Source organism: Ambystoma mexicanum, unplaced genomic scaffold (genome assembly GCF_040938575.1).
Source record: "Ambystoma mexicanum isolate Mex_15411 unplaced genomic scaffold, UKY_AmexF1_1 Mex_scaf10, whole genome shotgun sequence".
Taxonomy (NCBI): domain Eukaryota; kingdom Metazoa; phylum Chordata; class Amphibia; order Caudata; family Ambystomatidae; genus Ambystoma; species Ambystoma mexicanum.
The window spans coordinates 1,470,001-1,480,000 of NW_027182325.1; the positions used below are offsets into that span (position 1 = coordinate 1,470,001).

Consider the following 10,000-nt stretch of genomic DNA (forward strand, 5'->3'; position numbering starts at 1 on the left):
CTAGGCCCAGAGCCTACGGCCACACCACACTGAATGCGCCCGATCTCGGAAGCTAAGCAGGGTCGGGCCTAGTTAGTACCTGGATGGGAGACCGCCTGGGAATACCAGGTGCTGTAGGCTTTTTTTGTGCTCCAAGTTCAGGAAGTGAGCCATTTCTCAATTGCCTTTCAAAATTGCAAGGTCTAGCTGACTAGATGCTTAAAAGTACAAAACTCACTAGGCCCAGAGCCTACGGCCACACCACACTGATTGCGCCCGATCTCGTCTGATCTCGGAAGCTAAGCAGTGTCGGGCCTCGTTAGTACCTGGATGGGAGACCGCCTGGGAATACCAGGTGCTGTAGGCTTTTTTGTGCTCCAAGTTCAGGAAGTGAGCCATTTCTCAATTGCCTTTCAAAACTGCAAGGTCTAGCTGACTAGATGCTTAAAAGTACAAAACTCACTAGGCCCAGAGCCTACGGCCACACCACACTGATTGCGCCCGATCTCGTCTGATCTCGGAAGCTAAGCAGTGTCGGGCCTCGTTAGTACCTGGATGGGAGACCACCTGGGAATACCAGGTGCTGTAGGCTTTTTTGTGCTCCAAGTTCAGGAAGTGAGCCATTTCTCAATTGCCTTTCAAAACTGCAAGGTCTAGCCGACTAGATGCTTAAAAGTACAAAACTCACTAGGCCCAGAGCCTACGGCCACACCGCACTGAATGCGCCCGATCTCGGAAGCTAAGCAGGGTCAGGCCTAGTTACTGCCTGGGAATACCAGGTGCTGTAGGCTGTTTTGTGCTCCATGATTAGTAATTGCGCAACTTCTCAATTATTTTTCAAATTTGGTCTGTTTCCAAAATAATTGTATCCCGTTTTATAGCGGAAATGTTGGACAACATCATGAGGGCTGGAGCTACCTTTTTACATAGAATTAGCATACAGGTAGTGTGTTCATGGGTAATAAATCGACTTTCACATGTAATGCAGTACAGAGAATATTGAGTCCTTCAAGAGGCATGAAAGAAAACCATTATTGTGTTGATTGTTCTCTCCACCTCCCTGCAACAGACACAGGATGGATGAATTAAAGTTATCCTACCAGACATAGGAGTCCTGAATGGGCCCACCAGTCTTATATATCTCGCCTGATCGAGCCTGATCGAGCGATGAGCGTGGTATCATGTTGCAAGTGGCTGCATGGCTTAGCTTACTAAATGCAAATGCATAAGAGTAATATTCTTAGCATTCCTAGAGCCTACGGCCACACCACACTGAATGCACCCGATCTCGACTGATCTCGGAAGTTAAGCAGTGTCAGGCCTAGTTAGTACCTGGATGGGAGACCGCCTGGGAATACCAGGTGCTGTAGGCTTTTTTGTGCTCCAAGTTCAGGAAGTGAGCCCTTTCTCAATTGCCTTTTAAAACTGCAAGGTCTAGCCGACTAGATGCTTAAAAGTACAAAACTCACTAGGCCCAGAGCCTACGGCCACACCACACTGAATGTGCCCGATCTCGGAAGCTAAGCAGGGTCAGGCCTAGTTAGTACCTGGATGGGAGACTGCCTGGGAATACCAGGTGCTGTAGGCTTTTTTGTGCTCCATGATTAGTAATTGCGCAACTTCTCAATTATTTTTCAAATTTGGTATGTTTCCAAAATAATTGTATCCCGTTTTATAGCGGAAATGTTGGACAACATCATGAGGGCTGGAGCTACCTTTTTACATAGAATTAGCATACAGGCAGTGTGTTCATGGGTAATAAATCGACTTTCACATGTAATGCAGTACAGAGAATATTGAGTCCTTCAAGAGGCATGAAAGAAAACCATTATTGTGTTGATTGTTCTCTCCACCTCCCTGCAACAGACACAGGATGGATGAATTAAAGTTATCCTACCAGACATAGGAGTCCTGAATGGGCCCACCAGTCTTATATATCTCGCCTGATCGAGCCTGATCGAGCGATGAGCGTGGTATCATGTTGCAAGTGGCTGCATGGCTTAGCTTACTAAATGCAAATGCATAAGAGTAATATTCTTAGCATTCCTAGAGCCTACGGCCACACCACACTGAATGCACCCGATCTCGTCTGATCTCGGAAGTTAAGCAGTGTCAGGCCTAGTTAGTACCTGGATGGGAGACCGCCTGGGAATACCAGGTGCTGTAGGCTTTTTTGTGCTCCAAGTTCAGGAAGTGAGCCCTTTCTCAATTGCCTTTTAAAACTGCAAGGTCTAGCCGACTAGATGCTTAAAAGTACAACACTCACTAGGCCCAGAGCCTACGGCCACACCACACTGAATGCGCCTGATCTCGTCTGATCTCAGAAGCTAAGCAGTGTCGGGCCTAGTTAGTACCTGGATGGGAGACCGCCTGGGAATACCAGGTGCTGTAGGCTTTTTTGTACTCCAAGTTCAGGAAGTGAGCCATTTCTCAATTGCCTTTCAAAACTGCAAGGTCTAGCCGACTAGATGCTTAAAAGTACAAAACTCACTAGGCCCAGAGCCTACGGCCACACCACACTGAATGCGCCCGATCTCGTCTGATCTCGGAAGCTAAGCAGTGTCGGGCCTAGTTAGTACCTAGATGGGAGACCACCTGGGAATACCAGGTGCTGTAGGCTTTTTTGTGCTCCAAGTTCAGGAAGTGAGCCATTTCACAATTGCCTTTCAAAACTGCAAGGTCTAGCCGACTAGATGCTTAAAAGTACAAACTCACTAGGCCCAGAGCCTACGGCCACGCCACACTGAATGCGCCCGATCTCGGAAGCTAAGCAGGGTCGGGCCTAGTTAGTACCTGGATGGGAGACTGCCTGGGAATACCAGGTGCTGTAGGCTTTTTTTGTGCTCCATGATTAGTAATTGCGCAACTTCTCAATTATTTTTCAAATTTGGTATGTTTCCAAAATAATTGTATCCCGTTTTATAGCGGAAATGTTGGACAACATCATGAGGGCTGGAGCTACCTTTTTACATAGAATTAGCATACAGGTAGTGTGTTCATGGGTAATAAATCAACTTTCACATGTAATGCAGTACAGAGAATATTGAGTCCTTCAAGAGGCATGAAAGAAAACCATTATTGTGTTGATTGTTCTCTCCACCTCCCTGCAACAGACACAGGATGGATGAATTAAAGTTATCCTACCAGACATAGGAGTCCTGAATGGGCCCACCAGTCTTATATATCTCGCCTGATCGAGCGCTGATCGAGCGATGAGCGTGGTATCATGTTGCAAGTGGCTGCATGGCTTAGCTTACTAAATGCAAATGCATAAGAGTAATATTCTTAGCATTCCTAGAGCCTACGGCCACACCACACTGAATGCACCCGATCTCGACTGATCTCGGAAGTTAAGCAGTGTCAGGCCTAGTTAGTACCTGGATGGGAGACCGCCTGGGAATACCAGGTGCTGTAGGCTTTTTTGTGCTCCAAGTTCAGGAAGTGAGCCCTTTCTCAATTGCCTTTTAAAACTGCAAGGTCTAGCCGACTAGATGCTTAAAAGTACAAAACTCACTAGGCCCAGAGCCTACGGCCACACCACACTGAATGTGCCTGATCTCGTCTGATCTCAGAAGCTAAGCAGTGTCGGGCCTAGTTAGTACGTGGATGGAAGACCGCCTGGGAATACCAGGTGCTGTAGGCTTTTTTGTACTCCAAGTTCAGGAAGTGAGCCATTTCTCAATTGCCTTTCAAAACTGCAAGGTCTAGCCGACTAGATGCTTAAAAGTACAAAACTCACAAGAACCAGAGCCTACGGCCACACCACACTGAATGCGCCCGATCTCGTCTGATCTCGGAAGCTAAGCAGTGTCGGGCCTAGTTAGTACCTGGATGGAAGACCGCCTGGGAATACCAGGTGCTGTAGGCTTTTTTGTACTCCAAGTTCAGGAAGTGAGCCATTTCTCAATTGCCTTTCAAAACTGCAAGGTCTAGCCGACTAGATGCTTAAAAGTACAAAACTCACAAGAACCAGAGCCTACGGCCACACCACACTGAATGCGCCCGATCTCGTCTGATCTCGGAAGCTAAGCAGTGTCGGGCCTCGTTAGTACCTGGATGGGAGACCGCCTGGGAATACCAGGTGCTGTAGGCTTTTTTGTGCTCCAAGTTCAGGAAGTGAGCCATTTCTCAATTGCCTTTCAAAACTGCAAGGTCTAGCTGACTAGATGCTTAAAAGTACAAAACTCACTAGGCCCAGAGCCTACGGCCACACCACACTGATTGCGCCCGATCTCGTCTGATCTCGGAAGCTAAGCAGTGTCGGGCCTAGTTAGTACCTGGATGGGAGACTACCTGGGAATACCAGGTGCTGTAGGCTTTTTTGTGCTCCAAGTTCAGGAAGTGAGCCATTTCACAATTGCCTTTCAAAACTGCAAGGTCTAGCCGACTAGATGCTTAAAAGTACAAAACTCACTAGGCCCAGAGCCTACGGCCACACCACACTGAATGCGCCCGATCTCGGAAGCTAAGCAGGGTCAGGCCTAGTTAGTACCTGGATGGGAGACTGCCTGGGAATACCAGGTGCTGTAGGCTTTTTTGTGCTCCATGATTAGTAATTGCGCAACTTCTCAATTATTTTTCAAATTTGGTATGTTTCCAAAATAATTGTATCCCGTTTTATAGCGGAAATGTTGGACAACATCATGAGGGCTGGAGCTACCTTTTTACATAGAATTAGCATACAGGTAGTGTGTTCATGGGTAATAAATCGACTTTCACATGTAATGCAGTACAGAGAATATTGAGTCCTTCAAGAGGCATGAAAGAAAACCATTATTGTGTTGATTGTTCTCTCCACCTCCCTGCAACAGACACAGGATGGATGAATTAAAGTTATCCTACCAGACATAGGAGTCCTGAATGGGCCCACCAGTCTTATATATCTCGCCTGATCGAGCCTGATCGAGCGATGAGCGTGGTATCATGTTGCAAGTGGCTGCATGGCTTAGCTTACTAAATGCAAATGCATAAGAGTAATATTCTTAGCATTCCTAGAGCCTACGGCCACACCACACTGAATGCACCCGATCTCGACTGATCTCAGAAGTTAAGCAGTGTCAGGCCTAGTTAGTACCTGGATGGGAGACCGCCTGGGAATACCAGGTGCTGTAGGCTTTTTTGTGCTCCAAGTTCAGGAAGTGAGCCCTTTCTCAATTGCCTTTTAAAACTGCAAGGTCTAGCCGACTAGATGCTTAAAAGTACAAAACTCACTAGGCCCAGAGCCTACGGCCACACCACACTGAATGTGCCTGATCTCGTCTGATCTCAGAAGCTAAGCAGTGTCGGGCCTAGTTAGTACCTGGATGGAAGACCGCCTGGGAATACCAGGTGCTGTAGGCTTTTTTGTACTCCAAGTTCAGGAAGTGAGCCATTTCTCAATTGCCTTTCAAAACTGCAAGGTCTAGCCGACTAGATGCTTAAAAGTACAAAACTCACAAGAACCAGAGCCTACGGCCACACCACACTGAATGCGCCCGATCTCGTCTGATCTCGGAAGCTAAGCAGTGTCGGGCCTCGTTAGTACCTGGATGGGAGACCGCCTGGGAATACCAGGTGCTGTAGGCTTTTTTGTGCTCCAAGTTCAGGAAGTGAGCCATTTCTCAATTGCCTTTCAAAACTGCAAGGTCTAGCTGACTAGATGCTTAAAAGTACAAAACTCACTAGGCCCAGAGCCTACGGCCACACCACACTGATTGCGCCCGATCTCGTCTGATCTCTGAAGCTAAGCAGTGTCGGGCCTAGTTAGTACCTGGATGGGAGACCACCTGGGAATACCAGGTGCTGTAGGCTTTTTTGTGCTCCAAGTTCAGGAAGTGAGCCATTTCACAATTGCCTTTCAAAACTGCAAGGTCTAGCCGACTAGATGCTTAAAAGTACAAAACTCACTAGGCCCAGAGCCTACGGCCACACCACACTGAATGTGCCCGATCTCGGAAGCTAAGCAGGGTCAGGCCTAGTTAGTACCTGGATGGGAGACTGCCTGGGAATACCAGGTGCTGTAGGCTTTTTTGTGCTCCATGATTAGTAATTGCGCAACTTCTCAATTATTTTTCAAATTTGGTATGTTTCCAAAATAATTGTATCCCGTTTTATAGCGGAAATGTTGGACAACATCATGAGGGCTGGAGCTACCTTTTTACATAGAATTAGCATACAGGTAGTGTGTTCATGGGTAATAAATCGACTTTCACATGTAATGCAGTACAGAGAATATTGAGTCCTTCAAGAGGCATGAAAGAAAACCATTATTGTGTTGATTGTTCTCTCCACCTCCCTGCAACAGACACAGGATGGATGAATTAAAGTTATCCTACCAGACATAGGAGTCCTGAATGGGCCCACCAGTCTTATATATCTCGCCTGATCGAGCGATGAGCGTGGTATCATGTTGCAAGTGGCTGCATGGCTTAGCTTACTAAATGCAAATGCATAAGAGTAATATTCTTAGCATTCCTAGAGCCTACGGCCACACCACACTGAATGCACCCGATCTTGTCTGATCTCGGAAGTTAAGCAGTGTCAGGCCTAGTTAGTACCTGGATGGGAGACCGCCTGGGAATACCAGGTGCTGTAGGCTTTTTTGTGCTCCAAGTTCAGGAAGTGAGCCCTTTCTCAATTGCCTTTTAAAACTGCAAGGTCTAGCCGACTAGATGCTTAAAAGTACAACACTCACTAGGCCCAGAGCCTACAGCCACACCACACTGAATGCGCCTGATCTCGTCTGATCTCAGAAGCTAAGCAGTGTCGGGCCTAGTTAGTACCTGGATGGGAGACCGCCTGGGAATACCAGGTGCTGTAGGCTTTTTTGTACTCCAAGTTCAGGAAGTGAGCCATTTCTCAATTGCCTTTCAAAACTGCAAGGTCTAGCCGACTAGATGCTTAAAAGTACAAAACTCACTAGGCCCAGAGCCTACGGCCACACCACACTGAATGCGCCCGATCTCATCTGATCTCGGAAGCTAAGCAGTGTCGGGCCTAGTTAGTACCTGGATGGGAGACCACCTGGGAATACCAGGTGCTGTAGGCTTTTTTGTGCTCCAAGTTCAGGAAGTGAGCCATTTCACAATTGCCTTTCAAAACTGCAAGGTCTAGCCGACTAGATGCTTAAAAGTACAAACTCACTAGGCCCAGAGCCTACGGCCACACCACACTGAATGCGCCCGATCTCGGAAGCTAAGCAGGGTCGGGCCTAGTTAGTACCTGGATGGGAGACTGCCTGGGAATACCAGGTGCTGTAGGCTTTTTTTGTGCTCCATGATTAGTAATTGCGCAACTTCTCAATTATTTTTCAAATTTGGTATGTTTCCAAAATAATTGTATCCCGTTTTATAGCGGAAATGTTGGACAACATCATGAGGGCTGGAGCTACCTTTTTACATAGAATTAGCATACAGGTAGTGTGTTCATGGGTAATAAATCAACTTTCACATGTAATGCAGTACAGAGAATATTGAGTCCTTCAAGAGGCATGAAAGAAAACCATTATTGTGTTGATTGTTCTCTCCACCTCCCTGCAACAGACACAGGATGGATGAATTAAAGTTATCCTACCAGACATAGGAGTCCTGAATGGGCCCACCAGTCTTATATATCTCGCCTGATCGAGCCTGATCGAGCGATGAGCGTGGTATCATGTTGCAAGTGGCTGCATGGCTTAGCTTACTAAATGCAAATGCATAAGAGTAATATTCTTAGCATTCCTAGAGCCTACGGCCACACCACACTGAATGCACCCGATCTCGACTGATCTCGGAAGTTAAGCAGTGTCAGGCCTAGTTAGTACCTGGATGGGAGACCGCCTGGGAATACCAGGTGCTGTAGGCTTTTTTGTGCTCCAAGTTCAGGAAGTGAGCCCTTTCTCAATTGCCTTTTAAAACTGCAAGGTCTAGCCGACTAGATGCTTAAAAGTACAAAACTCACTAGGCCCAGAGCCTACGGCCACACCACACTGAATGTGCCTGATCTCGTCTGATCTCAGAAGCTAAGCAGTGTCGGGCCTAGTTAGTACCTGGATGGAAGAATGCCTGGGAATACCAGGTGCTGTAGGCTTTTTTGTACTCCAAGTTCAGGAAGTGAGCCATTTCTCAATTGCCTTTCAAAACTGCAAGGTCTAGCCGACTAGATGCTTAAAAGTACAAAACTCACAAGAACCAGAGCCTACGGCCACACCACACTGAATGCGCCCGATCTCGTCTGATCTCGGAAGCTAAGCAGTGTCGGGCCTCGTTAGTACCTGGATGGGAGACCGCCTGGGAATACCAGGTGCTGTAGGCTTTTTTGTGCTCCAAGTTCAGGAAGTGAGCCATTTCTCAATTGCCTTTCAAAATTGCAAGGTCTAGCTGACTAGATGCTTAAAAGTACAAAACTCACTAGGCCCAGAGCCTATGGCCACACCACACTGATTGCGCCCGATCTCGTCTGATCTCGGAAGCTAAGCAGTGTCGGGCCTCGTTAGTACCTGGATGGGAGACCGCCTGGGAATACCAGGTGCTGTAGGCTTTTTTGTGCTCCAAGTTCAGGAAGTGAGCCATTTCTCAATTGCCTTTCAAAACTGCAAGGTCTAGCTGACTAGATGCTTAAAAGTACAAAACTCACTAGGCCCAGAGCCTACGGCCACACCACACTGATTGCGCCCGATCTCGTCTGATCTCGGAAGCTAAGCAGTGTCGGGCCTAGTTAGTACCTGGATGGGAGACCACCTGGGAATACCAGGTGCTGTAGGCTTTTTTGTGCTCCAAGTTCAGGAAGTGAGCCATTTCACAATTGCCTTTCAAAACTGCAAGGTCTAGCCGACTAGATGCTTAAAAGTACAAAACTCACTAGGCCCAGAGCCTACGGCCACACCACACTGAATGTGCCCGATCTCGGAAGCTAAGCAGGGTCAGGCCTAGTTAGTACCTGGATGGGAGACTGCCTGGGAATACCAGGTGCTGTAGGCTTTTTTGTGCTCCATGATTAGTAATTGCGCAACTTCTCAATTATTTTTCAAATTTGGTATGTTTCCAAAATAATTGTATCCCGTTTTATAGCGGAAATGTTGGACAACATCATGAGGGCTGGAGCTACCTTTTTACATAGAATTAGCATACAGGTAGTGTGTTCATGGGTAATAAATCGACTTTCACATGTAATGCAGTACAGAGAATATTGAGTCCTTCAAGAGGCATGAAAGAAAACCATTATTGTGTTGATTGTTCTCTCCACCTCCCTGCAACAGACACAGGATGGATGAATTAAAGTTATCCTACCAGACATAGGAGTCCTGAATGGGCCCACCAGTCTTATATATCTCGCCTGATCGAGCCTGATCGAGCGATGAGCGTGGTATCATGTTGCAAGTGGCTGCATGGCTTAGCTTACTAAATGCAAATGCATAAGAGTAATATTCTTAGCATTCCTAGAGCCTACGGCCACACCACACTGAATGCACCCGATCTCGTCTGATCTCAGAAGCTAAGCAGTGTCGGGCCTAGTTAGTACCTGGATGGAAGACCGCCTGGGAATACCAGGTGCTGTAGGCTTTTTTGTACTCCAAGTTCAGGAAGTGAGCCATTTCTCAATTGCCTTTCAAAACTGCAAGGTCTAGCCGACTAGATGCTTAAAAGTACAAAACTCACAAGAACCAGAGCCTACGGCCACACCACACTGAATGCGCCTGATCTCGGAAGCTAAGCAGTGTCAGGCCTCGTTAGTACCTGGATGGGAGACCGCCTCGGAATACCAGGTGCTGTAGGCTTTTTTGTGCTCCAAGTTCAGGAAGTGAGCCATTTCTCAATTGCCTTTCAAAATTGCAAGGTCTAGCTGACTAGATGCTTAAAAGTACAAAACTCACTAGGCCCAGAGCCTACGGCCACACCACACCGATTGCGCCCGATCTCGTCTGATCTCGGAAGCTAAGCAGTGTCGGGCCTCGTTAGTACCTGGATGGGAGACCGCCTGGGAATACCATGTGCTGTAGGCTTTTTTGTGCTCCAAGTTCAGGAAGTGAGCCATTTCTCAATTGCCTTTCAAAACTGCAAGG

At 47.3% G+C, this 10,000-nt stretch overlaps 24 non-coding genes and 9 pseudogenes across 24 annotated transcripts; all 33 read left to right on the forward strand.

Annotated features, from left to right (window-relative positions):
• The first annotated feature begins 11 nt into the window (after positions 1-11).
• On the forward strand, positions 12-120 carry LOC138542859 (5S ribosomal RNA; annotated as a pseudogene).
• A 107-nt stretch (positions 121-227) lies between these two features.
• Positions 228-346, forward strand: LOC138537015 (5S ribosomal RNA). Its single transcript, XR_011285167.1, has one exon. It is a non-coding gene; the product is annotated as a 5S ribosomal RNA (ribosomal RNA).
• Positions 347-452: 106 nt separating this feature from the next.
• On the forward strand, positions 453-571 carry LOC138551244 (5S ribosomal RNA). Its single transcript, XR_011294972.1, has one exon. It is a non-coding gene; the product is annotated as a 5S ribosomal RNA (ribosomal RNA).
• A 662-nt stretch (positions 572-1,233) lies between these two features.
• Positions 1,234-1,352, forward strand: LOC138538517 (5S ribosomal RNA). The gene has a single exon (XR_011286614.1). It is a non-coding gene; the product is annotated as a 5S ribosomal RNA (ribosomal RNA).
• A 106-nt stretch (positions 1,353-1,458) lies between these two features.
• Positions 1,459-1,567, forward strand: LOC138546241 (5S ribosomal RNA; annotated as a pseudogene).
• A 463-nt stretch (positions 1,568-2,030) lies between these two features.
• LOC138548948 (5S ribosomal RNA) lies at positions 2,031-2,149 on the forward strand. The gene has a single exon (XR_011292738.1). It is a non-coding gene; the product is annotated as a 5S ribosomal RNA (ribosomal RNA).
• Positions 2,150-2,255: 106 nt separating this feature from the next.
• On the forward strand, positions 2,256-2,374 carry LOC138540749 (5S ribosomal RNA). The gene has a single exon (XR_011288785.1). It is a non-coding gene; the product is annotated as a 5S ribosomal RNA (ribosomal RNA).
• A 106-nt stretch (positions 2,375-2,480) lies between these two features.
• Positions 2,481-2,599, forward strand: LOC138547191 (5S ribosomal RNA). The gene has a single exon (XR_011291039.1). It is a non-coding gene; the product is annotated as a 5S ribosomal RNA (ribosomal RNA).
• A 105-nt stretch (positions 2,600-2,704) lies between these two features.
• LOC138544257 (5S ribosomal RNA) lies at positions 2,705-2,813 on the forward strand (annotated as a pseudogene).
• A 465-nt stretch (positions 2,814-3,278) lies between these two features.
• Positions 3,279-3,397, forward strand: LOC138538518 (5S ribosomal RNA). The gene has a single exon (XR_011286615.1). It is a non-coding gene; the product is annotated as a 5S ribosomal RNA (ribosomal RNA).
• Positions 3,398-3,503: 106 nt separating this feature from the next.
• Positions 3,504-3,622, forward strand: LOC138541903 (5S ribosomal RNA). Its single transcript, XR_011289896.1, has one exon. It is a non-coding gene; the product is annotated as a 5S ribosomal RNA (ribosomal RNA).
• Positions 3,623-3,728: 106 nt separating this feature from the next.
• On the forward strand, positions 3,729-3,847 carry LOC138550863 (5S ribosomal RNA). Its single transcript, XR_011294606.1, has one exon. It is a non-coding gene; the product is annotated as a 5S ribosomal RNA (ribosomal RNA).
• A 106-nt stretch (positions 3,848-3,953) lies between these two features.
• On the forward strand, positions 3,954-4,072 carry LOC138550077 (5S ribosomal RNA). The gene has a single exon (XR_011293840.1). It is a non-coding gene; the product is annotated as a 5S ribosomal RNA (ribosomal RNA).
• Positions 4,073-4,178: 106 nt separating this feature from the next.
• On the forward strand, positions 4,179-4,297 carry LOC138537213 (5S ribosomal RNA). Its single transcript, XR_011285356.1, has one exon. It is a non-coding gene; the product is annotated as a 5S ribosomal RNA (ribosomal RNA).
• A 106-nt stretch (positions 4,298-4,403) lies between these two features.
• LOC138545046 (5S ribosomal RNA) lies at positions 4,404-4,512 on the forward strand (annotated as a pseudogene).
• A 463-nt stretch (positions 4,513-4,975) lies between these two features.
• On the forward strand, positions 4,976-5,094 carry LOC138542196 (5S ribosomal RNA). The gene has a single exon (XR_011290183.1). It is a non-coding gene; the product is annotated as a 5S ribosomal RNA (ribosomal RNA).
• A 106-nt stretch (positions 5,095-5,200) lies between these two features.
• Positions 5,201-5,319, forward strand: LOC138539747 (5S ribosomal RNA). The gene has a single exon (XR_011287812.1). It is a non-coding gene; the product is annotated as a 5S ribosomal RNA (ribosomal RNA).
• Positions 5,320-5,425: 106 nt separating this feature from the next.
• On the forward strand, positions 5,426-5,544 carry LOC138550078 (5S ribosomal RNA). Its single transcript, XR_011293841.1, has one exon. It is a non-coding gene; the product is annotated as a 5S ribosomal RNA (ribosomal RNA).
• Positions 5,545-5,650: 106 nt separating this feature from the next.
• Positions 5,651-5,769, forward strand: LOC138540487 (5S ribosomal RNA). The gene has a single exon (XR_011288532.1). It is a non-coding gene; the product is annotated as a 5S ribosomal RNA (ribosomal RNA).
• A 106-nt stretch (positions 5,770-5,875) lies between these two features.
• Positions 5,876-5,984, forward strand: LOC138546242 (5S ribosomal RNA; annotated as a pseudogene).
• A 453-nt stretch (positions 5,985-6,437) lies between these two features.
• Positions 6,438-6,556, forward strand: LOC138540467 (5S ribosomal RNA). The gene has a single exon (XR_011288514.1). It is a non-coding gene; the product is annotated as a 5S ribosomal RNA (ribosomal RNA).
• A 106-nt stretch (positions 6,557-6,662) lies between these two features.
• LOC138547218 (5S ribosomal RNA) lies at positions 6,663-6,781 on the forward strand. Its single transcript, XR_011291066.1, has one exon. It is a non-coding gene; the product is annotated as a 5S ribosomal RNA (ribosomal RNA).
• Positions 6,782-6,887: 106 nt separating this feature from the next.
• On the forward strand, positions 6,888-7,006 carry LOC138539613 (5S ribosomal RNA). The gene has a single exon (XR_011287677.1). It is a non-coding gene; the product is annotated as a 5S ribosomal RNA (ribosomal RNA).
• A 105-nt stretch (positions 7,007-7,111) lies between these two features.
• On the forward strand, positions 7,112-7,220 carry LOC138543433 (5S ribosomal RNA; annotated as a pseudogene).
• Positions 7,221-7,684: 464 nt separating this feature from the next.
• LOC138538519 (5S ribosomal RNA) lies at positions 7,685-7,803 on the forward strand. Its single transcript, XR_011286616.1, has one exon. It is a non-coding gene; the product is annotated as a 5S ribosomal RNA (ribosomal RNA).
• Positions 7,804-7,909: 106 nt separating this feature from the next.
• On the forward strand, positions 7,910-8,028 carry LOC138542607 (5S ribosomal RNA; annotated as a pseudogene).
• A 106-nt stretch (positions 8,029-8,134) lies between these two features.
• On the forward strand, positions 8,135-8,253 carry LOC138550079 (5S ribosomal RNA). Its single transcript, XR_011293842.1, has one exon. It is a non-coding gene; the product is annotated as a 5S ribosomal RNA (ribosomal RNA).
• A 106-nt stretch (positions 8,254-8,359) lies between these two features.
• On the forward strand, positions 8,360-8,478 carry LOC138539204 (5S ribosomal RNA). The gene has a single exon (XR_011287279.1). It is a non-coding gene; the product is annotated as a 5S ribosomal RNA (ribosomal RNA).
• A 106-nt stretch (positions 8,479-8,584) lies between these two features.
• LOC138547770 (5S ribosomal RNA) lies at positions 8,585-8,703 on the forward strand. Its single transcript, XR_011291600.1, has one exon. It is a non-coding gene; the product is annotated as a 5S ribosomal RNA (ribosomal RNA).
• A 106-nt stretch (positions 8,704-8,809) lies between these two features.
• On the forward strand, positions 8,810-8,918 carry LOC138546243 (5S ribosomal RNA; annotated as a pseudogene).
• A 463-nt stretch (positions 8,919-9,381) lies between these two features.
• Positions 9,382-9,500, forward strand: LOC138539227 (5S ribosomal RNA). Its single transcript, XR_011287301.1, has one exon. It is a non-coding gene; the product is annotated as a 5S ribosomal RNA (ribosomal RNA).
• A 106-nt stretch (positions 9,501-9,606) lies between these two features.
• LOC138546603 (5S ribosomal RNA) lies at positions 9,607-9,715 on the forward strand (annotated as a pseudogene).
• Positions 9,716-9,821: 106 nt separating this feature from the next.
• Positions 9,822-9,940, forward strand: LOC138542508 (5S ribosomal RNA). Its single transcript, XR_011290488.1, has one exon. It is a non-coding gene; the product is annotated as a 5S ribosomal RNA (ribosomal RNA).
• The last annotated feature ends 60 nt before the right edge of the window (positions 9,941-10,000 follow it).